Source organism: Petaurus breviceps, unplaced genomic scaffold (assembly GCF_028583685.1).
Source record: "Petaurus breviceps papuanus isolate PSGF00001 unplaced genomic scaffold, PetGlider_PUasm1.0 90721, whole genome shotgun sequence".
NCBI classification, from domain to species: Eukaryota; Metazoa; Chordata; class Mammalia; order Diprotodontia; family Petauridae; genus Petaurus; species Petaurus breviceps.
In genome coordinates, this window is record NW_027187322.1 from 3625138 (window position 1) to 3645095 (window position 19958).

At 49.1% G+C, this 19958-nt stretch overlaps 1 protein-coding gene across 3 annotated transcripts in view; it reads right to left on the minus strand.

Moving 5' to 3' along the window:
• The window catches only part of PC (pyruvate carboxylase), an 87650-nt gene that overhangs the window by 65954 nt on the left and 1738 nt on the right, over nucleotides 1–19958 (minus strand). Inside the window, exon 2 of one of the 3 annotated variants that reach the window (XM_069066449.1) lies at nucleotides 4362–4463. The exons of 1 other annotated variant lie outside the window; for it this stretch is intronic. The gene's annotated coding sequence lies outside the window, so the exon portion shown is untranslated. Of the gene's footprint in view, nucleotides 1–4361; nucleotides 4464–15626; nucleotides 15817–19958 lie in introns of all 3 variants that reach the window. One more of the 3 variants, XM_069066450.1, reaches the window with a different exon arrangement.

The following is a 19958-nucleotide window of genomic DNA, read 5'->3' on the forward strand; positions in this document are numbered from 1 at the left end:
TAAACAAAGCAGGTTAAGGACCTGGTCCAACTCCATGCTCCGGGAGAAGTTACAGCCCTTCATGCTGGGTCCAGGGAGAGCCAAGAGGATTAGTGTCTGTTTATATGAAGGCAGAAGAGCTTAGAGGAATGACCAGGAAGAGGACTTGGAGGAGATTCTTGGGGCTGAGGATAACCCTTCCACGAAAGCTGGCCTGACTGGCTGGCTGCAGCCCTCAGATCTCTTAGAAGAGATCATAAGCCTAAAGGCCTCCATTCAGACCCCCGAATCCAATGTCTAGAACCAAGGCTCCATCCCTGAAATGAGGCTGTTTCTAGCCCTTGTGCACTGCTTGTTACTGGGTGTAAAAGAATGAGGATCCAGCGGGTTAAGGATAAGGTGACCACTGGAACATCCCACTGCCTTGTAAGCATCCGTGAGGTCCAGCTTGGAGAATCATTTATCTATTTAAACCTTTCATTCAGTTCTTGTTATGTGCAAGTGCTGCATACAGAGACAATTAAGAGAGCTCCTGCCCTCAAGAAGCTCATGATCTAGCAGAACATAAAAGGGGGCTGTGCTGGAAGAGCCCAGAACATGTCCACAAGATGCATTCTGGGCCAAACAAGTCCAAGGCCTGAATCTCAGGTCTACACTAGGCTCCCCACCTCCCAGGGCTGACTGGGAAGTGGTTCTGTTGGGGGAATGGCAATAGGTTATACAGAAACTCTGATGCTTATCACTGACCAGAATCCCTGTGATTCAGTATGGAAAAGAATTCAGTAGGCCCAAGCAGACTTGGAGTCAGAATTGTAAAAGTTTATTGTATGCTTTACAGCGGGTAAGGGTCCTTAGAGGACCTGCAAGTTTACTGTTACGCTGTATAGCGGGCAAGAGTTCTTCGAAAACCTGCAAATTTAACGAAGACATAGGCATAGTTTTTAAGGAGTCTAGGCAATTAATCAGATGTCAATTATGCTAACTAGGTGAGTAAGGGTGGGATTAGGGAGGAGTTAAGGAGTGGTCAGTGCTTAAAGGAACATGCACTTTTAATGTCAGCTGTGCAGGCATATTGCCCATAATTCACTGGGAAATAGCCCAAGCGGGGGCTACCTGGAGGTGTGGTTTTAGGCCTGAAACCCTCACTGAATCAGCTAGCGGTCAGGGCTGACTGAGAAATGCCTAGTCTGCCACCCATCAGTGTCACATTTGACAAGATGGATGCTGGGAACCAAGGCTAATAGAGATAGTATGTGTATAATTGGCTAAGGAGTTAACCTATAGATAGTGCATTGAAGGATTCATGGGGGCAGCTGGCCATTATACTAGGGGGAGATAACATTTGCCTAAGCTAAAATGTTTATAGATGGTTTAGTGAAGGATTCATAGGTGTAGCTTGTTATTGTTCCAAGCAGAGATAAACAGTTCATGGGCTGTTGCTGGCAGAGTGCTGGCAGGGGGAAGGGGCAGAGTTAATGCTCTGAGGCTGGGGCGGGGGGAATGTGATTTTACAGACTGGTTTTACAAATTGATTTTACAGACTGATGTTACAAACTGATATTACAAAGTGAGTTTACAAATTGATTTTACAGACATAGATCCCGAGCACCCCATCAGTTCGCCATCTTCAAAGCTGAGGTTCACAGTGAGCATTTACTTTGTACTAACAAATACGATATCTTTGAAGGCTCATGCTAACCTGGAGAGGAGGGGCCATCCACTCTGATGGAGGCAGTGACTTGTGTGGAGACAGGGTGTGAGTTCAGGTATCCTGGGTACCCCTGCCCGCTGCAGTAGGCCTACATGCCCCAAATGGGAATCATTCTTACACGATTTCTGGGAGAAACAGGATTCCCCCTTTCTGTAAGTTTCAGAAAGGAGGGCAGTTTCAGTTCTCCAAGAAGGCCAAAACCACTGCCAAAAGCAAAAGGGATGGGCCGGGGTTCAGAATGTGCCAAATGTATGGGCCTGGGATGCCTCAGGCCTGGAAATCCATGGCACTTGCCCTGAATCTGGACTAGAAGATAGTAATGCTGTCAGAGACCTTAGTTCTTCCTGGTTGTTTTAAAAATAAGGACCATGATGCTCAGAGGAGTTAAGTGACTGGTCTAAGGTCACAGAGTCAGTCAGTGGTGGACTCTAATTCTGTCCTACTGACTCCCAGCCCAGGAAACACACAGTTCTTCACAGGCCAGGGATCGATAAGGAAATTAAATGCTTAATTGATCACTTCTGGCCAAGATGACTACCTGAACAGAGCCTAGATGTCCAGCAAAAACTTGAAATGCTCAAAATCTGATGTGAATCAGTAAGTGATGACTTGTACCCTAGAACTGCAGAGAAAGTCCACCAGAAAGCCTGGAGGCCCCTGGGAAGCAGGCTTCCAGTAAAGCTGGTACTGCTTAGCAATCCAGCAGCCTCCCAGCAGAGGAGACACCCTGCAAAAGGCTGGGGGCATAGGTGGGGTGGGGAGCACAGAAGCAGACAGAGTAAATGCTGAGACTAGGCCAGTCCAGGTGGGGGCGGGGGGAGGAAGGGAAAGGGCCAAGGTCCCGACTTCAGAAGGGCCCCCACACCCAAGGGGCCTAACTCTGGCAGGCACTCAGAGGACACAGGGGGAGACCAAGCAGAGCTCCAGTACAAAGTCCTGGTTTGGGATCTAAAGCTGGAGAGAAGAGCAAACCAAAGAAAACACGGTTCAGGGCCATGAATGTCTATAGATCCGGCACTAATGTGAAAACCAAAAACACCAGCCTCTAGAAGAGCCAGACTCCTGCCCAGCTGCAGAGCCACATGGAAGAAAATGGATTTTCCCCAAGGAGCCCTTGAATGCCTTGAAGAGCACAGCCCAGGAATGGGAAGGGGCAGAAGCCACAGACACCGCTCAGATCTACTGAGAGCAATCCCGGCCGGCGTTTACAGAGGACTTGGCAGTGTGCAAAGCCCTTTATGTCCTCTCATGTGGTCCTCACCATAGCCCTTGAGAGTTAGGTCCTACTAGCATTCCCATGTTGCAGGTGAAACCACTGAGGCCGAGAGCTAAGGGACTTGTCCAGTCACCCAGCTGGTCAGCATCTGAGGCAGGATTGGAACTCAGGTGTTCCAGGAAGAACTCTGAAGAAAAAGACCCAAGAGTATCATGGAGCTCCCATTTCACAGAAGAGAAGAGCAGCCAGAAAGGACCGGGTGGAATCACACACGACCTGGAAGTTTCTACCAGAAGAGAGACTTTGGAAGGTGATCCTCCAAAAAGCAGAGACATATAGACTTAGAGCCCAGAGTAACTTGGCCTGCAAAGCTCACGGGAGTCCTGCATTTAGGGGTGGGGTGGGATGGACCGTCAGCGAGCTTCCAAACATTTCTGATGAAAAGATCAGAACTGAGCAGGAAGGAGGAAAGACCTAAAAAGTGCATTCAACCCACTGGAAGGAGCTGCATGAGGACAGAGCTAATGCCCTAACTGGTGAAGGAGAAGCAGGGACTTGCAGAGAATCCAGGAAGTTAAAAGAAGGTGGATGGGTTCTCCATCATCTGGGGATCGGAAGGGAAGGAAGAGAAAGGAGGCAAAAGGAAGACATTCAAAGAGGAAGGAGGTAGAAAGGAGCATAAACACGGGGGAAGCAAGGAAGGGGGAGCATCGACAGGAGAGCCTTCCTCTTCTCTGACATGGATAAGGAAAGAAGGTCCCTCACACACACACTTGCAGGCATACACACTCGCTCACTCGCATGCACACACTCACACTCGCACCCCACTATGGTGTAGAAATACATCAATCTCAACAGAGAAGCAAAAGAGAATGGAGGAGAGAGATAAGGGGGTGGATAATATCAGGGAGGGAAAATCACACGCAAAACAAACTTCCTGAAGGAGAATTAAAATGGGAATGGAGAATAAAATCTGGGGCGGGGCTCAATCAGGAGTGCTGAATGAACTGGGATCTAGGACGGTCCTGGGATAGAACTGAAAGAACCCTGGCAAGTCTGGCTTCAGGCAGGAACAGGCAAGCAGAAGCAGGAGAACATTTCAGCACACACAACGACTGGGGCAAGAACCTTCTGTGCCTCCAGGGGCCCTAGAATATAGGGCCTTACTCACCTTTGGTGATGACCTCACTACTTAATTTCCCTGTAGATCCCTAGATTGTGAAGAACTCTGTGTGTCCTGGGCCAGGAGAAGGGGAGATGGCGTAGAGTGCAGAAAGCAGCATGAATTATGGGAGTCATTCTGCCGGACCACATGGGGTTTGGGGGAGGAGGGCAGCAGCAGTGGTGCCTAAACAGGCCCACCATGGGCACATTTTTTTCATTCACACAATAGAACCAAGGAAATTGAGGAGAACAGACAAATTTTGAAAGTAGTACATAAAATTTATCACCCACTTTTTTTGAAAAAGCCAGCAGGCTACACCAGACACTGTTTCATACACAATCCTCTTTTTGTGTCTTCTCTTTTCCCAGAAATGCTTGAGGTTTTGGGTGTTTCTGTTCAGAATAAAAACAAATAAAACCTAAAAATACTCCCCTTAGAGGTTCATTCAGTCCTCGGAGCAGCCGGAAGCCTCTTCCCTCCCTCCTCTTTTCTTAGACTCAGCCCCCAAAGCTAAGAAGGGCTGGCTGGCCAGGGCCCACCCCTTGGGCTGCTGGACAGCTCTGACATGAGGTCTAAATGGGCACCTTTAAACTCGCCCTCACCCAGTGCTCCTGAGGCAGCTAGCTCCCTCCTCCAATCACTTGAGACACGGTCCACAACTTCCCCTCAGCCCAGTCTTTTCTTCTCCGGGTTCAACTGGGGGGGGGGGGGGGGGAAGAGAGAGAGAGGAGAGGGAGAGAAAGGAAGAGAGGGGGGGAGGGAGAGAGGGAGGGGGGGGGGGGGGAGAGACAGAGAGGAGAGAGAGATGCAGAGAGACAGAGAGAGACAGAATATGTCCCTGCCCTCAGGGAGCTCACAGGAAGCAACAGGCAAACAAAAAAGGCTAAAACAGGAAATAATTAACATTCAGAAGGCACTGGAATTGGTTTCCAGTAAAAGATGGGATTTTAGCTCAGACTTCTAGAAAGCCAGGGAAGTCAGAAGGTGGTCTTAAGAAGGGAGAGTACTCCAGGCCTGAGGCGCAGCCAGAGATGGAGTCTTGCTCATTTGAGGATAGGGGGTCACTAGGTCAAAGAGAACTTGATGGGAGTAAGATCTAAGAAGCCTGGAAAGGTAGGAAGGAGTCAGGGAGGAAGGGCTTTGAAGGCCAAACAGAGGATTCTGTATTTGCTCCCACAGGCGACAGGGAACCCCTGGAGTTAACAGAGGAGGAAAATGGGTACCACAGTTGGACCTCAGCTTGAGGAAAATCCCTCAGTGGCTGAATGGAGAATGGACTGGAGTGGGGAGAGACTGGAGGCAGGGCAGAGCCCACCCTCAACAGCTAGTGCAGTAGTCCAGGTGTGAGGTTCTATGGCAGCAGCCACACTGGCACCCCCAGGACAGCGGCTAGCACAGGTTCTTAGATCTGCTTTACTAGAAAAGAGAGCTGTTCAAGGGGTCAAAGGTCTTCTTTAATTATATTCACTAGTTCAGGGGAAAAGCACCCTGAACTTCAGAGAAAATACAAGCACAGAAATAAAGACCAAGAGACAGGGCTCTGACTGCCTGAATCAAAGCAATATTGCTATCTATACACTTTAGGTACCTTCCTGGAATGAGAGAGCCGTCACACCTGAGCAGTTGAGAGCTCTGAACATGCGGCCACTCAGGATCTCCACCAGGGAATCACAAGACCCTCCTCCTCAGAGAGCCCTCAAAGCAAGACACCAACTCAGAGTATAGATGCAGAAGGCACCATGTGACTCACAACCTAATCAGAAATTAGCAAAGGTGTGAAAGCCTTCCTCCAGCAAGCCTCCCCTCTGCAGGCTTCCCTAAATGGGCTCCACCTGAGGCCTATTAATGGGCAGGAAGATCTTAAATTCCATTAACATGACAGGTGATAGGGGTGGTGAAGAGACAGGAGAGAGGGAGAGAATCTGGAACTCAGCTTTTTTTAAAATGCATATTAAAATTTTTTAATGCAACTGGGAAATACTTGACAAAAAAAATTCTTAAAATATATTTTTAAAGATCTTATACTGATCCCTGCTGAATGCTATGTTATCAGATTCAGCCTGAGCCTGTCATGATCTTTTGGGATCCAGACTCCATTATCCAGAACATCAACTCTCTCTCCCAACTTCATGACTTACTCAAATTGGGTGAGTGTGCCACCTCTGCCCTTGTCTAAGCCCAGCTCCTGGGGGCACAGCCCTGGTGCCTCCTACCCAGCCAGCAGTGAATCAGGAAAGGCTTTGCTGTGAGCTAAGCAAACTATTTCCACAGCATTCCCCTGACCTATTAGTTTAATATACCTGTCAAAAAAGGAAACAAGGGGGTGGCTAGGTGGCACAGTGAATAGAGCACCGGCCCAGGAGTCAGGAGGACCTGAGTTCAAATCTGGCCTCAGACACTTAACACTTACTAGCTGTGTGACTTTGGGCAAGTCACTCAACTGCCTTCCCCCCTCCAAAAAAGCAAAAAAAAAAAAGGAAACAAGGTCAGCGTGGCCAGTTCTGCTGCCTCTGGCTAATTGCTGCTTCTTTTTCTGTACGGTCACTAACTATTCCTTTTTTTTTTTTCTTTTTGGAGGGGGGAAGGCAGTTAAGTGACTTGCCCAAGGTTACACAGCTAGTTTTTGTGTTAAGTATCTGAGGCCGGATTTGAACTCAGGTCCTCCTGACTCCAGGGCCAGTGCTCTATTCACTGCATCAACTAGCCGCCCCAAAACTAATCATCCCTTTAAGGCTCCATTCTCAAGTTTTCCTGGACTGGAGTCAAGCTCACTAGCCTGGCGTTCTCAGGTGCTTCTCTCTTCCCTGTCAGGCCCTTCTCTGGGCCTACATCACACATCTGTTTGCCTTTTCAGTCCTGAGGATATTCTTCTGGGTGAGATGGTGACCATCCCATTCCTCTCCAACAGCTCTGCATGTCCCCCAGCCCTGTTCCTGCCCCTTCCCAGCACTCTTCTCAGGTCACATTCTTCTAGTCCTCTGCTGCAGGGCGCTGGCTTCCCTCTTTCTCGATATATTTTACAGCGTGAGTTGGTTAGGAGGACACTCTTCAGACAGCTCTCATTTCTCCTCCTCATTGGCCTCATTTCCCTCTGGGCCTTCAGAATCTCATTCTGGAGTGTCTCCCACCTTCCAGGACTGCCCCCTTCTCTCTGATGACTCTGAGATCTGCTCTCTCCAAATCTAAGGGCAACTCTGGGAGGGAGCAGCCATTTCCTGGCAGGGGCCTCACTTCTACACGAGTCATTGGCTCCCCCTGGTAGGGAGGATCAAATAGGAGAGAATGTCCACTGGAATATTCTCCCCATCTTCTGAAGGATGAACTCATTAGGGCAAGTCCCAAAGTCATTAGCTGGTCCACCTTGGGCAGTAGGAGGCTTCTAGAAACGTCTACTCCAGTAACTTGTCCCCAGATCCCCACAACATGCCTCTAAGCATTGTCTGCCACCTGCTTCCCCAGTGCCTTGCAACCTACAGTGCACTATGAAGGCAATACTGCTTCTTTTTGTGCCACACCAGTTGTATGGTGTGCTCAGGCCTCCCAGCCCACAAAGCGGAAGATGGCTGGACAGTCTGTCTACACACAGCTAGCAGAATCATTTTTTTAATTTCCTTTTTTATTATCGCAGTAACCATCAGACATAAACTAACACTTCCATATGCAAAACAAAAAAAAGAGGGTTGTATATGAAGCCTTAAAAAGTGTATACTAAATCTAACAGGGTAGGACCAGAATTTCTGTGTTCTAGCATTTTTTAAATACTTTTTTTCGTACCTCTATCAGCAGCCACCCTCAGTGACACTCTCTGAGTGGCCCCCCTCCCTTCTAGTCCAATGTCACATGGGAGCAGGAAGCCCTTGGGACAGGTCCTCTTGGGGAGGGACCCAGGGACAGTCCACGTGGATGGGGCATGAGGACCACGCTCCCTGGGCTGGGGAGGTTCATTATTGGGATCATGTTCCACCACAGCAACTGTCAAAGACTCCAGGCCAGTTTGGAATGTTCCCAGCGGGCAGTGACAAGCGTTACTGAGCCCCAGCCCCCTGAACGACTCAAGCACCTGCAAGGCCCTGAGAACGCCACCTCGGAGGAGCTTGTCACCCACGTGGATGGAGACGCCTGGCCTTTGGCAAAACTGTGAATCAAGAACGGATAAAACACATGCCAGGCACTGCTCCCTGCCCTTTGTGGTCACTGTGTCTAGTCATCTCAGTTGTGTCCCACTCTTGTGAGCCCATTTGGGGTTTTCTTGGCAGAGACACTGGAGTGGTCTGCCATTTCCTTCTCCAGGTGATTTGACAGATGAGAAAACTGAGGCCAACAGGGTGAAGTGACTTGCCCAGGGTCACACAGCTGGGACAAGTCTGAGGCCTGATTTGAACTCAGGTCTTCTTGACTCTGGGCTGTACGCACTGGCTGCCCGTGGAGACTGGCAGACCACCCACCCTCAGAGAACCTGCACTGCTCTGTTCCTTGACTTTTCTCATTGCCTTGGCCCCACTTCCACAAAGGATTAATCCCCTCCCATGGCATTGATCCAGGCCAGGCCCTTATCACGTCTCTCCACGTATGGTTCCAGACTCAACCATCCTTGTCTTGAATCCTAAGGCCCTGGCACTGGGGCCTGACCTGCCATTCCCTCACTCCTGCTCTGCTTTCTCCCCCTCCTCCTCCGCAGGGTGGGCCTGGGTTCCAATTTCCCTGAATCACTGCCCTGGCCCAGAAGCTGCCCTGCTCCAGCTGCCTTTGCTTCTTTCTCCAAGAGGAGGCCACTCCTGTAGCCCGGCCCCATGCAAGCCTTGCCATCTGCTTGCTATTCCTGGCCCAGGGCCTTGAGTCAGTCTATTCACTGCCTCTGGCCAGGAGTCCCTTTCACTCAGCTAAAAGCTTCTTATTTGCCTGCCCAGCCTTGCTTCAGGTCCCTTGACCTTATCAGCAAAGTCTCTGGACTGAACAGAAGGAGGTGTGAGAGAAGTGTGAGCCCTTCTAAGTGCCCACGATGACCACTCGAGACCATCCGGGGGAGGGGGGGTCTGTGGAGACCAGGTTGCCCATTTCCCAGGGCCTCGGGAAGACTCCCATTACACTGAGTCCTGCTGAAGCCAGGATGGCCATGCTCCTCCCCCATATCGGAGAAGGGCTGCCAGGCCCCAGAGTTCTTCCTAGAGGAGAAATGCCCAGCTGGTTTCTGAGCTCATTTCTTCTCTCTTCTCCTGGGGTCCAGCTTGGAAGCCCTCAAGTCAGGGTGGGAAGATCAAATGAAAGGGGCCTAATGTGTCCTCCCCTCCTGGCCCACTGAGCTCTCCATGGGAATGGGCATGGTGGCCCTGTGCCTCATTAATCACTGTATGCCACTCAGCCCCCCGGACAAAGACGGCCTCAAAGTCACCTTCTGTTCTAGCCTCTCCCTCATGGCCAATTGGCTGCCAAGGCTGGCGGGGGCTCCCCCCCAACATGGTTCCCTGCCATTTCTCCTCTCCCCTCCCATGGCATTGATCCAGGCCAGGCCCTTATCACGTCTCTCCAGCAGGACGGCAATAATCCCCTGAGGACTCTCCCCACCTCCAGGCTCTACCTTCTCCAGTCCATCTCTCACAGCCAGTCTGTCAAAGAAGGATGGATCATTTGAAAACAAGCAAAAATGAAGGCCTGAAAAATACATCAGGTGTACAAAGAAAATCCAGGCTGTTCTTGTGTGGGAAGCACAAAAGCTGAGAAGCTTAAAGCAACTCCACAATGTGAGCTCCAGCACGGACACCACTGGGCTGCAAAGAGAGAACAGGGGGCAGAGCAGCCTAGTGGTCACTCAAAGGCCCTGCAGGGAGGCAGCAGGGGGCTCTATGGATAGCGGGAGGCACGCCAGGCAAGGAGGGGCACTTCATCCACCCACCAGGGCAGGGACCACAGGGCTCCGTTCAATCCCCATCCTGGACCAGAGCTTGGTCTCGTCACAAGGAGAAGGGCAGGAGCAAGCAGTACATGAGAGTCTTGTTTGGGAAGGAAGGGAAATGAAGACACAATTAAAAAAAATTAAAATGAGAAGATACAGAAAGCAGGACAACCATAATGTTGGAGGAAAAAGGACAAGAAAGGCGTCTGCATCACCTGCAGATGAGACTTCTGGCCAGGCCCACAGACCACAGGGATTGTGGCTATTCCATCTTTTTTAAAAGCTGAGGCTCCAGCCCTCAGACTCCGATAAAGCAGCAGCCATCCAAACAATCAGGCACTGGCTAAAAAACAGGGAGGGAGCTCAGCAGAAGAGATTAGACCAGGAGAAGCAGAGACGATGGAACCCCAAAGCCAGTGCCCAATAAAGGAGAAAAGTACTGGGCAAAGGTCTCCCTATTGGATTAAAAAAGGAAAAAGAAAACTGGAAAACAGTCTGGCAGAAATTAGACTTAGATCAGTCCCTTACACCACCCTCCCCAAGACTTCCGGAATGAATATGTGACCTTAATAGCAAAAATCATACTAGAAAATATTAGAAGAGCAGATCAAAGACCTCTCACAACTATGGTAAAAGTGTGTGCATATGTATATGTGTGTATATATATATGCATATATTTGTTAACTGTTGATATATTTTGGACACCAAACCCTTATCAGAGAAATTTTATATAAATATTTTTTCCATTTTTTTTACTTCTCTTTGTAATATAGATGCATTAGTTTTGTCTGTATATAAGTTTATTCTTAACCAGACAAGAGATGGAGGCATTCACAAAAGATAAAAGACATAACTTTGGTTTCATGAAACTGAAAAGCTTCTACAAAGCCATTCCCCAATTAGTAAGAGGCCAAAAGACATGAACAGTTCTCAAAAGAAGAAATGCAAAGTATTGACTGGTTACCACATGAAAGAATACTCCAAGTCACTGATAAGAGAAGTCTAAAGAAAATCAAAGCCCCTCTGAGGATTCACCTCACAGCCAGCCAGTGGCAAAGATCAGAAACAAGAGGCCACAGGCAGTGCTGGTGGGGCCAGGGAACAAGAGGCACACTGATGCACCCCTGTCAGAACTGCTCACTGGTCCGACCACTTTGAAATTAAGCAAATAAAGTGACTAAAACGTCCCTGCACTTAGACTCTTTGATTCCATTACAACCTAGCACCCCCAAGGAAGCGACTGATAAGAAGAAAGTCCCCACATGTCAAAATATTTGTGATAGCAAAGAACTGGAAATAAAGTCAATGCCCATCGACTGGGGAATGACTAAACAAAGTGTGTTATAGGAATTGAATGGAATCCTCCTGTGCTCTAAGAAATAACATAAATAGGGGCGGCCAGGTAGCACAGCAAGCAAGAGCACCGGCTCCAGTGTTGGGATGACCTGGAGATCGACTCCGGGCTCAGATACTCAGCACCCCACCCAGAAATAATTGGCCGTGTAACCTTGAGCAAGTTACTTAACCCCGACTGCTTTAAAAAAAAAGAAATAACATAAATGATGAATATACACAAAGATCTATAGGAACTGATGCAGAGGAAATTCAGCAGTGACTACAACAATGGAAATGAAAAGAACCACATGTAAAAAAAATCAGAAATGAATGTTACAAAATTTTAAAGAAAAATTATGACTGGAAAAAAGTAGGAAATGACATTCCCAACCTCCCCGTTTGTGGAGGTGGGAGGTACACCGTTGTTCCACACTAAGCATGAATGTATTAATCAGTAGTGATTTTTTTCCTTTTCCTCTTTCTTTTCTTTTTCTTTTTAAAAAACTTTGCAAATATTCTTTGTTATATTGGATGGCTTTCTGGAAGAGGGAAGGGGAGGGAGACCGGGGAAAGGTATGATGTAAAAAACAAAAAACATCAATAAAAATTTATTAAAAGAAACCAAAGACCAATACAACTCAATTTCTCTGAGAGGAAGAAGAGAAATTGGACTAGGGAATGGGAGTAAAGAGAAGGTGCACAGAAGGACTTAGATTAACCAGGATTTCCCTTCTTCCCTCCTAGCAACTTTCAGGGGGAAAATCAATCCTAGAGAAACAAACCTACACTAAACAGCCTTCCTTTTAAAAACCGATTTCCAGGGCATGTTCTAATCAGACTAGCATGGCCCAGGAAGCAGCCCAACCACTACAGTCTGCCACTGCTGGAGAGCAGAGAAAGCCAGATCCCTAGGAACAATCAACAAGCCTTGGCTGCCCCGGGCCCGTCCTGTCTCCCAAACGTCATAGGCCCCGGTTCCTCCGGATCCTTGATGACAGCTCACAATGAAGCTTCACCCTGAACAGGTCCTATCACCTGTCTTGCCGTCTGTGCCCGGGGCATCACCATTACCTGCTGGAACACCCTTAGAACCCATGGGCCTTGCCACCCTCCCCATGACTGACCTCTCTTCCAATCAGAATATAAGCTCTTTGAGAGAAGGGGCAGGCCTCTTTTCCATTTGTATTCCCAAATGCTCAGCACAGCGCTTAGAACATAGGGAAACATTTAAAATACACTTTCATTCAATTCCACTAAAGTCAATATAGACTTGAGCCAAACTTCTGCGTTCACCAACTTCTATCCCATGGGTGGGAACCTGCAGTCTTAATACCATGTGTGGCCTTCTAAATCCTTAAGTGCAGCCTCTTGACAGAATCCAAATTTTATAGAACAAATCTGTTCAAAAGGCTACACTTAAGGATTTAGAAGGACATGTACATGTAGTTCCCTAGCTGTGTTCCATCCTAAGAACTGATATTCAGAATAACCCCCCTAAGACAACTCAAATTTCTGACCTGAAGATTATGGCAGCTAGAGAGTATCAGATGAAGGCAGGAAACTATAGGAATAGGCATTATCAAGATTTTCAAAGAGAGTAAACAAAAGAAAAAAAAAGCTTTCCTGGCCTATTCTCCATTAATCTAATTCCTTGAGCATTCTGGGAAAGCAGGTTTGGCTAGAGCTGGAGGCTTTGCCCAGCAGAGCTTGGGCTTCTGGGGCAGAGATTTCTACCCTGCTCCGTGTGAGAGGAACGCTGAAGACATGGCAAACTGAAGAGGCCTCTTCTGGTTTTGTCTTATTCCCTTTTTATGAGATACCAGTTATTTCTCTGGATACTTCAGTGCCCTTCTTGCCCCTCCCCAAGAGAGGCCTTGATGCCCTCTCCTGCCTTGGACTAGGATGAACAGAGAGTAGAAGGGCATGGAAACCCAGGCCCTTTCTCTCCTCCCAGCCAACCTCCCCTCAGGGGGCTTGGAGGGCTTCCCTCTCACCCAGTGGGGCCACATCAGCTGGAGAGAAGAAATGCCCAGATTATCACTTACCACCATTCTCTGCCCAGTGACTAAGCTTCCCTTGAATGATCACACCCGAAGACCCAGAAGATCCCTCTGGAAACTCCCAATCCATTGATCATCCTACCCTCAAAGGATTCACTGCCCTAAGAGACCTCCTTTGCTAAACATCTATAAAAAGAATTTAGGGGAGTGTGTCTCGAGGAGCTGAGGAGCCAAGAAGCCTATCATCACAGAATTTAGGGAGCTCAGAGACTATCCACCACCTCCAGTCACCTCTGTTTGCAGAAAGAGAAACTGAGGTTGCAGCAGTAGAGCTGGAAGCTGGGTCCTGACTCCAAAGCCAGGGCCCTTTCTGTCATGCCAGACTATCCCTGCCTGGTCCCAAATCAGCTCTCTAGGTCCAATGAGCCTGGGCATCTCAAGTCCCATCAGCCTGGTGAATCTTTGGTCAGAAAGGGAACTGAGGCTTTTCCTGTCCCTGGGCACATCTGACCAGTGACAGATGATATAGGGACACACACACACTCAGCCTATTCCAAGTAACCCCCACCCCCACCCCTTCCCCGACCCAGCTAAGGCCAACAACAGGAAAAGACATCATGACTCAGCAGACAGGGCATGGGGAGTCTTCCAGATGTCTTCAGTGACAACCCTGTTCCATGCCCGGCTGGTGAAGCCATACTTTGACCAGGCATGGCTGTCTCCTAACCAGTCTCACCTTCAGAAAGGGCCTCGGAGGGAACCAAAGAGGTTATTAGAACATAACCAGGTATGGGGCTGACTCTGGCCCCAGGCCTGGCCTCCCCTTCCAAAAAAACCCAGCCAACCTCCAAACCAAATCCCCAGGCAGTTCTTCTCAGCCAGTCTTTTAACTGACAGTGACAAGGACAGGAGTGGGCGCTGCTCCTCAGAATGACGAAGACATGGAGGATGTGTGGCTGAGGACGGCGGGGGGGAGGGGGGAGGGCAGTGTGAGACAACTATGCCAGGAACCAGAGGCACCTTTCTGGTGACTCAGTTTCCCCCTCTGAACATTAACAACCTTCACATTAGAACCTAGCAGAAGAGATCCCAAAGAGCCAGGGCTGGGGGACGCCTCCATTTCCTCCCAGGTGCATCATGAGGATCGAAAGAAGCAATAGACACAAATGTTCTTTTAAACATCAAGGCTGAGATACATAAACGTAAATGGTTATTAATATATTATTCCTCAACTTCATGAAGTGGAAAAGGAAAAAACCCCATTACCCTCTTCCTCACTCTGCGGGATGTCATGAGAACACAAAAGTCCCATTATACAGTCTGGATTGCACTAAGGAGATTACACATTCTCTCTCTCTCTCTCTCTCCCTCTCTGCCCCCCCCCCACTCACACACACTCACACACATTCACACTCACTCACATATACAACACACTCACATTCACATACTCTCACACACATTCACACACACTCACTCAAACACACATTCATACACACTCACACTCACTCACACACTCACACACTCTCATACACTCTCACACAAACTCACACACATTCATACACACTCTCACACACACTCCCACAAACACACACATATTCACACACACTCCCACATAAATTCCCACATACATTCACACACTCACTCACACACACTCACACACACATTCGCACACACTCCCACATACATTCACACACACACACTCACAACACTCCCACAAATACACACACATATTCGCACACACTCACACATAATTCACATTCACACACACACATTCAATACTCACACATGTTCACACACTCTCACACACTCACAACACACTCATACAAACTCACACACATATTTGCACACACTCCCACATTCACACACACTCACACCCTCCAAAGCTCTCACTGGCTGTCTAAAATCTCCCCCTTCTTTAGAGCAGCCTACGGGGTTGAGGTGGGGGGGGAGCACCACACTTCAGGCCTATACAATCCCGTTTCCGTCATGTGAGGCCCATTTTGAGCTCTAAATCTCCAGTCAAGTCTCCTGGGTTGGAATCCTAACTCAGAACTGACTCAGCTGCTCTGGGGGCTTGGGACGAGGCATTCAGCTCTGTTAGCCTCAGTCTCTTCACATGTAAAAGGAGGACATGAGCCATAAAGGAGAGAAAGCACTCCTCAGAGTCCTGAAGCTGTAGGTCTGAGTCTTTCTTCTGAGCTTAAGGCTTGGGGGCCCTGATGGCATGGCCCCACCTCTCCTTGCCCCAGGCACCAGTCTAAGAGCTCTCCTGGGAGAGCCAGGCAGGGCTCTCCACCTGGGTCAGTTGAAATAAAATGCTCGGGGCCTACCTGTCACTCAGGGCAGTTGTGATGATCAGGTGAGAACAAGGCAGTCCTGATCATCCTGGCCCATGGCTTCCTCACTTTCTCCAGTGTTGCGTGTGCCTCACTTCTCTGGGCACACGGCCCTAGAAGGGTTCTGGATGCTGTCTCTGGAGGGAAGGGCCAGTCTCAGACCTCCTTTCTATCCTGGAACACCCTAAGCACAGAGTGAATCGTTACAAGCTATAACCTGATTTCACTTCAGCAGAATGAACAAGAAAACAGCTGACTACGGGAGAGGCAGGTGCACCGCCAGCTGTCCTGAGTCAAGCAGGAGGAGAAAGAGCAGAACACTGATGGCAAAGCCAAGGAGAAGTGTTCTCCCGAGGCCGCAGACACTCAGAAAGCCACCGACCAACACTGTCTCCTTGGATCTTTTCATTTATTTGGGGGAACATTTCCCAATGATTGCTGCTGCTATTGTTACTGTCTGTAGCACCTGACAAGTGTCAGCCAAGTCCCATAAGCTGCAGGATGAACGGGGACAGCTCAAGGAAATGGGCACGAGTCACAAGATCACTGCAAAGTGGCACAATCCAAAGCCCAGGGTCTTCTTTTTAAAGATCATAATAAAAAAAACGATGACAAGTTCCCTAGGGGCAGAAGGAAGTGTCAGCAGAGAGAGAGAAAAAGAGATGGACAGAGAGAGAGAGACAAAGAGAAATGAAGAGAGAGATAGAAAAAGAGAGACAGAGACAAAGAGAAAGAGACAGAGGGAGAGAGAGAGACAGAGAGAGAAACTGTGCCTTAGGAAGCTAAGGCCCAGGAAGCTACCTGAGGTGATCATCCAGGGTCACCCAGCTAGAGTCAGGCCTGGCCTCCCCCAAGGTTCCCTGCTGCTGATGGAGAGGTGATGACCCATGTCCCCTTTGATGATGTCACCAGGAAATAACTAAACTAAAATATGCTTAGGACCCTGTGTAATAATGAGTCAGGAAGAATGCTGACCTGAGAAAGAGTAAAGTTGTCATGACAAGGAGAAAAGGGAAAGCCAAGTTCACCCCCCCCACCCGAGGAAGGAGCCACCATGTCCCAGTGACCCTGCCGCCCAAGGCTCCCAGGCTGGCCCTGCTTCTCCACGCCTACAGATGATGCCCATACCCAGCTCTTCATCACAGAAAACAGACGGTTTCCCACTGGTCTTCCTGATGCTGGTGTCTATGGCCTCCCATCTGCCTTGCACATCATGGCCAAATGCCATCAAGCTTCTTATGAACTCTAAGAAGGTACAGCCCTGATAAATGGTCAAAGTCTATGCACAGGAAGTTTTCAAAAGAAATCAGAGCTATCAATAGTCACATGAAAGAATGCTCTAAATCACTATCGATTAGAGAAATGCAATGACTACAACTCTGAGGTAGCACCTCACATTTGTCAGACTGGCCATGACAGAAAAGGAAGATGACAAATGCTGGAGGGGATGTGGAAAAGCAGGGACACCAAGGCACTGTTAGTCTGAGTCATGAACGTGAACAGCAGTTTGGATCTATGCCCAAAGGGCTGTAAAACAGTGTACACCCTCTGACCCAGAAACACCAGCTACTAGGTCTGCATCTCAAAGAGACCGAAGAGAGAGGAAAAGAACTCACATGTACAAAAAGAAAGTTATCAGCTCTTCTTGTGGTGGCAAAGAATTGGAAACCGAGGGAATGCCCATCAGCTGGGGAACGGCTGAACAAGCTATTACAAATGATTGTGATGCAAGGCTGCTCTGTAAGAAATGGTAAGCAGGATGCTTTCAGAAAAACCTGGAAAGACTTAGACAAACTGACCGAAGGGAAGGGAGCAGAACCTGGAGAGTAATCTACACAGAAACAGCAACATTGTAATGATGATGGACCGCCTGATCAGACAGTAATCTGCAGCAATGCTGAAGCAATGACGATCTCCACAGAGAGAACCGAGAAGCCAAGTGTAGATGGCAGCAGACTTTTTTCACTTTTTTTCTTTGCAACATGGCTAATAGGGAAATATTATGCATGATTTGAATGTATAACTGATATATTGCTTGCCTTCTCAAGAGGTGGGGGAAGGAAAAAATTAGGAGCTCAAATTTTTAAAAACATGAATGCTAAAAATAAATAATTGTTTTTAGAAGAATAAGCTAGGGCCCAAACTCCTTGGCCTAGAATTCAAGGCCCTCAGTCACTAGATGGACACTGGCCTCTTTAAGTTGTCTTACTCTGCTCCAGGGAGGTGTGACAGGTGCCAGGTTGTAGGGGCAGCCCTCACTGAAAGCAGTGCAGTGTTTCACTAGGCCCGGCCTCCAGGGCTTGTCCTTTGTGCACATTGTATATTGATATTCATGCCTTAGCAGCTATTCCCTAAACCCTCTGACATGTTAGCTCTCTTACCAAAGCAGGCTCTGGGCATCCCTAGCACTGAGCCCAGGACCTCACAAGTACTAGGCTTTGAGTAAAAATTGGTTGAATTAAAGGGATGCTAGCTTGCCGCCCACTGGCACCAGCTGCAGGCCAAACGCCTGTCCCTTCTAAGGTAAGGACCGGGAACAAGGGGCCCCTTTCTCCCCAAACCTCCAACCTGCAGCAGCAGTGCAGCACAGAAGAGAAAATGTTCCACCCAAAGTCAGAAGAGGGCATGAGGCACAATGGAAAGGACAGTGACAACCTGAGTTCAAATACAGCTACTGTCATCACTAGCTCTGTGGACAAGTCACCAAGGCTCTGTAGGCCTCAGTTTCCCCATCTGTAAAATGGGTTCAAATCCTTCTTTGTACCTTTCCTGGCCACATTACTGACCACAGGTCAGTCACTTCCTCTAAGCCTCAGTTTCCTCATGGCAGAGGTAAAATGCCCTCACTCTCTATCCTAAAGGATATCAGAGGTTCACTGGAGACAAAGAAACAAAAACCAGCCTCGAAGAGTCCGCCTTGGGTCCCAACAAACCAGTGCACACTGATGCCCAGCAGAACAGGGTGAGACCAGGGGACCGCCAGAGTCACCCTGCCTCACTCAGTCACCCCCAAGGGCTCCCTAGGGCCCTGCCCCTCCTCACTCCCGATCCAGCGACACCCGCCGACACCGTCTGCTGGCAGGCCCAGGAACGAGAGTATTTTCTCTGGGAGCCCCCTCCCCCCATCTCTGCTGACCTTCCCCCACTTCCTCTAAGGCCTGACTAAAATCCCATCCTTGGAGAAAGAGCCTTTCTCCGTCTCCCTTAAGGCACTACCTCTTCCCCTTAATTATCCCAGATTTATCTCATCTCGCTCTGGCTTGCACAGAACCTTTGCATAAGAAGGCAGGGACTTTTGCTTCTTTGGGCGCAGTCCTCATCACACAGCAGGAGCTTAACAATCCATTCCAGAAAGTCTGGGCAGAAGAAAAGCAGAAGCCTGGAAAGGGGGCAGGTTATGAAGGACCCTGGACGCCCAATGGAAGACTTTCTATTTGCTCTGGGGGATAACGGGAAGTCAGTGAGAAGCCTCCTCTGCTAGCTGAGTGAAGGGACAGACTGGACTCCCCAGCAGCCACTGCAAGAGTCCAGGTGTGGGTGATGGGGGCCATGTCAGAGAGAAGAAGGGGGTGTGAGAGGTGTCCCAAAGGCAGAAATGGGGCACTTGGCCACAGACTGAAGGAGAACTTGACACCCACAGCGTAAGTCTGGGACACAGGAAAGAGGGCGGATGGGCAGAAAATCAGAGAGAAGTGCGGGCTTGGGTACAAAATCAGAAATCCCAGTCAGGCCATGATGACTTTAGGGTGTGTGCCAGTCATCTGGCTGAAGGCGTCCAACGGGCAGCCGGAGGTCAGCAGCACAGAGACAGAAGATAACGGGGCCCACAGGGTCGATGTGGTCACCAAATGAAGGAGTCCTGAGAGAGAAGGGAAGATAGCCCAGCATAACAGCCCAGCAGAGACCCGAGAGGAGCTGTCAGAGCCGGAGGAGGAGACCTGGAGGAGAGAAGCCATGGAAACCAGGGAGAAGAGAGCACGGAGGAGGAGAGGATGTCAGGGCTGCCCAGAAGCAGAAAAGGGCAAACACTGAGGAGAATGGCACTAACTTTGGAGAAGCTTCAGTTCTGAAGAAAGCAACCCATTCTAAGTGGAGAGAACGTTCCAGGCTGGCCACTGGCCTGAGGAGAGAGAGGAGTCAGGGCAGAAAGCAGCCTGCCCCCGGCCTGCCTCAAAGAGCCTCAAATGCCAAGCAGGGGAATTTGCTGGGAGGCCACTACAGCAGTCTTGGCCACACTACAAACCAGGGAGATAAGGGAGAGGTGTCAGAGACCTGATACAAGGTGGGGCAGAAAGAATGGGCAGAACCTGCCCTGGAGAGGAACCT